General features: G+C 43.9%; 1 non-coding gene across 1 annotated transcript; it reads right to left on the minus strand.

Annotated features, from left to right (window-relative positions):
- Positions 1-312: 312 nt before the first annotated feature.
- Positions 313-456, minus strand: LOC119818132. The gene has a single exon (XR_005286041.1). It is a non-coding gene; the product is annotated as a small nucleolar RNA SNORA67 (small nucleolar RNA).
- Positions 457-4,623: the final 4,167 nt, after the last annotated feature.

Consider the following 4,623-nt stretch of genomic DNA (forward strand, 5'->3'; position numbering starts at 1 on the left):
CTTCAGAAGCTGGCTCTTTCCTCCAGCCATGTGTGTTCCAAGGATGGGACTCAGACTGCCAATATATAGTCATTTTAAGGAATAATAAAATTGTGACAACTTGAAGTAAGGATGAATCAGAACCTAGAATTTTATGAATAAATATATATCTTGAATTTTTTGAGACAGAGTTTCACTGTGTATCCCTGGCTGTCCTAGAACTCACTCTGTAGACCAGGCTGGTCTTGAACTCACAGAGATCAACCTGCCTCTGCCTCCTGTGTGCTGGGATTAAAGACATGCATCACCAGTGCCTGGCAATTTTTCAGTCATATATGTAGGCAGTTCAAGGAAGGCAAAGAAATCAGTATTTCTTGCTCTGCAAGGACATTAGGCATGCAGGATTTTCTTCCAAGTTGCTATGTTCCAGAGAAGGACACTAGTTATCTCCTTGAAGAGGAAATCATCACCTTCGTGTGCATGCATGCACACACACACACACACACACACACACACACACACGAAAGAGAGAGAGAGAGAAAAATAGAGAGAAAGAGATACTCTGAGAAAGACATACACTGTATTTTTTATCATGTCCAGCCCTTTCATCCAACTCTTCCCAGATCCACACCACTTCTCTACCTAACCAACTTTGTGTCCTCATTAAAAAAACTTACTAGGTCTGATTTGTGTTTCTCAAGGGTCTATGGGATCATCCACGGGAGCCTGGCTGGTCTACCAGGGACAATAACTTTAAAGAAATGGACTCTCCCTCTCTCAAAAGCTGTCAACTGCTCCTTAGCTAGGGAGCTCACTTCCCCTCTTCATGCTGGGACTGTGTTTGACTTAAGCTTGTGTAAGCCTTGTGTATCCTTGTCACAACCACTGTGAGCTCGTGTGTGCAAACGTCCTGTAGCTCTCCCTCTCTCAAAAGCTGTCAACTGCTCCTTAGCTAGGGAGCTCACTTCCCCTCTTCATGCTGGGACTGTGTTTGACTTAAGCTTGTGTAAGCCTTGTGTATCCTTGTCACAACCACTGTGAGCTCGTGTGTGCAAACGTCCTGTAGCGTCTGGAAGACTTTCGCTGTAATCATTCTCTGCCTCCAGCTCTGACAGCCCCTTCTACCTGTTCTATCCTGATGCTGCTTCCTTGAGAGGAAGGAGTGTGATCTATGTTCCATTTACAGCTGATCATGTGCATTTTCTCACTCTCTGCACCTTGATCGATTGTGGGTCTTTGTGTGATATGGGATGTGCTTTTGTATATGTGTTGCTTTTATTGGTTGATGAATAAAGCTGTTCGGGCCAATGGCTTAGCAGAGTAAGCCAAGCAGGAAATCAGAACAGAGATACAGAGAGAGAGAGAGAGAGAGAGAGAGAGAGAGAGAGAGAGAGAGAGAGTAGGTGGAGTCAAGAAGATGCCATGTAGCTGCCGAAGGAGACAGACTCCCCCAGAAACTTACCAGTAGTAACCTTATAGCCTCATGGTGATATATAGATTAATAGAAATGGGTAAATTCAAGATGTAAGAACTAGCTAGAAATATGCCTGAGTCATTGGCCACACAGTGCTGTCATTAATACAGTATCTGTGTGATTTTCTGAGCTGGGTGGCTAGGAAATGAATTAGTCTCCACCTACATTTGTGTTGATTGGTGTCTATTGTGAAAACAAGCTGCTTTGATGAGGGTTGAGAGGTGCACTTATCCAGAGGTGTATAGCAAGAAGTCCTCAGGGAGAATAGATTTTTCCTACGTGGGTCCTGGAGATCAACTCATGTCCGTGGGATTGCAAGGCAAGTGCTTTACTGACCGAGTTATCAGCCCAGCTGTCCAGATGTTTTTGTATGTGTGTGTCAACTATGCCTCAGTAATTTAAAAAGTGTTCCTTGGCTACAACAACCCAGTTCTTTGTGTTTGGGGGGATGTCAGAGCTGAGGCAAGGAGAGCGTGTGGTGGGTTGTTTATAGCAGCTTAGTTTCTAGAGCTTATGAATCATTGTGTGCCTATAAAAAATTTTGTGGGTTTTTTGTTTGTTTTGTTGTGTGTGTGTGTGTGTGTGTGTGTGTGTTGTTTCTCTGTGTAGCCCTGACTGTCCTGGAGGAAATTTTTTATTATTATTATTATTATTATTATTGATTTAAAAAAGATCTCTGTGAGTTCGAGACCAGCCTGGTCTACAAGAGCTAGTTCCAGGACAGGCTCCAAAGCCACAGAGAAACCCTGTCTCGAAAAACCAAAAAAAAAAAAAAAAATTTTAGTACTGCTCACACAGCCTCCATAGTCAGGAAGCAGAGAGACATGCATGCTCAGCTCATGTTCCCATTTTTATTCCATGTGGGACCTGAGCCCCTGGGATGGTGCCAGCCACATTCAGGCTGGGTCTTCTATCTTCTGTTAAGCTTTTCTGAAAGCACCATCATAGATATATACTCACAGGAGTGTTTCCATGGTGACAACATCCTGTCAAGTTGACAGTTAAGACCTACTACCATATAACATACACATATTTCTGGCACAGTTAGCTGAGGGGGACAAAAAGCATTGGCACTCCAAAAGCAACAAGTACTCCTGGCACTCAGCTCTTGGCTTATAAAACCATTCTATAATAAAGGGAGCCAGGGATCCTTGAAGAAGTGGCTCATTCTGAGTCTGGGACAGAAAGTACAGGAGAGGAACTGGAATACCCTGCAGTGACAGAGTAAAGGGATTAAGACCACACAGGTTACCAGGTGATGCTGTATATCAATAGAATACCGCTCAGAAGCTGAGTGACCTCCAAGTGGTCAAAGATGGAATAATTTAAGGGTTGGAAGTGGAAGAGTAATATTGGATTACAATATTTTTTACAAGTGGAGACTTGTAAAAAAGAACCTGTGCAGGGTGGTGGTGGTGCCCATCTTTAATTCCAGCACTTGGGAGGCAGAGGCCAGCGGATCTCTGTGAGTTCAGGGCCAGCCTGGGCTACAAGAGCTAGTTCCAGGACAGGCCTCAAAGCTATAGAGAAACAACAAAAACAAAACAAAACCAAAAAGAAGAAGAAGAAGAAGGAGAAGAAGGAGAAGAAGGAGAAGAAGGAGAAGAAGGAGAAGAAGGAGAAGAAGAAGAAAAGAGGAAAGTGGAGGAGAAGAGGCCAGTTTCCTGCACAGCAGAATCTCACACAAATGCTGTTTATATCCTAAGACTCCAAGTCCTCCTGCATGGTCAGTGCATGAAGATCTCATTCCGTATAGGCTTTTCACACCAGCGTTCAGAGGCTCTTGATGGCTTTGAGGAATCCTTCAAATGATCTCTGGCTGAAGTGGCTGAATGTGAAGATGGTGGTATTGGCCTTCGTCTTCTTCCCCAGGGTACTGGTACACTGTCAGGATCCTTTCCCAAGGACAGGGCTACTTCTCTAACCAGACAGTAAGGAAAACTCGTTCTCTACAAGGCTGGTGCTTCCTTCATGGGGACTACTTGTCTCCAATTTGCTTATGCTCCTCCCTAAAGATGCAGATGTCCTCACTGCCACCTGCATCTCCTCAGGAGCCATCTGGGGCTGAAGGACCAGTATGTAGTGAGAGGCAGAAAGACCAAGAATCTGTATCTTTCTTTCTTTCTTTCTTTCTTTCTTTCTTTCTTTCTTTCTTTCTTTCTTTCTTTCTTTCTTTCTTTCTTTCTTTCTTTCTTTTGGTTTTTCGAGACAGGGTTTCCCTGTAGTTTCTAGAGCCTGTCCTGGAACTAGCTCTTGTAGACCAGGCTGGCCTCGAATTCAGAGATCTGCCTGCCTCTGCCTCCTGAGTGCTGGGATTAAAGGCGTGCGCCACCACCGCCCGGCTAAGAATCTGTATTTTTCTTAACTAAAAAGTACCTCAGGTGATTCTCACAGCTGTTGCTAAAGCTTGTGAGTGACAGCTAAAGAAGCTGATTTTTGGCAGAAAGTGTTTAAGACGATTTATACCCAGGTGCGGTCAGGAGTTCCTGTCATCTCAGGACCCGGGAGACTGAGAAAAGGGGACTGTAAGTTCAAGGCTAGTCCAAGTTATACGTCAAACCCTTGCCAAAGGAGACAGATGGAGGGAAAGAAGGAGTGGAGAGGGAGGAAGGAAGGCAGGGAGGGAGGGAGAGAGGCAGGCAGGGAGGGAGGGAGGAAGGGAGGGAGGGAGGGAGGGAGGGAGGAAGGGAGGGAGATACCATAATTGTTTCATCATTCTACAACCCCTCAGATTCTTCTCAGAAAACAATAGCATAGATAAAATGGAAGGAGATTAGAGCCAGCCTATAGGACGCTAAGGTCTGGGGAACAGTTGAGTGACAGCACACACTTAACACATGCTTGGCCTTAAGCTCCAGGTCAGCACCCTCCTAAAAATACATAAAAATTAATCAAATCAAATGGACCTTGTTGGGATTTTTTTTTTGTTGTTCAAAACAATCAAACACAAGACTATATTTTAAGACTCAGGGAAAAGTAAATCTTGATTACATACTGATTGGCATTAAGGATTTTGTGCTAATTTTGTTATATTGATTTATGCAAAAAAGATACTCCTTCCTATTTTAGATGCATTTAAGTTGAGAGGGGATAGGAATTACTTGCTATATGGTATTTGTTTTAAAATTTTAGCTGGGCCAGCAAGACGGCTCCAAGGGTAAAGACACTTG

Source organism: Arvicola amphibius, chromosome 6, assembly GCF_903992535.2.
Source record: "Arvicola amphibius chromosome 6, mArvAmp1.2, whole genome shotgun sequence".
Lineage (NCBI taxonomy): Eukaryota > Metazoa > Chordata > Mammalia > Rodentia > Cricetidae > Arvicola > Arvicola amphibius.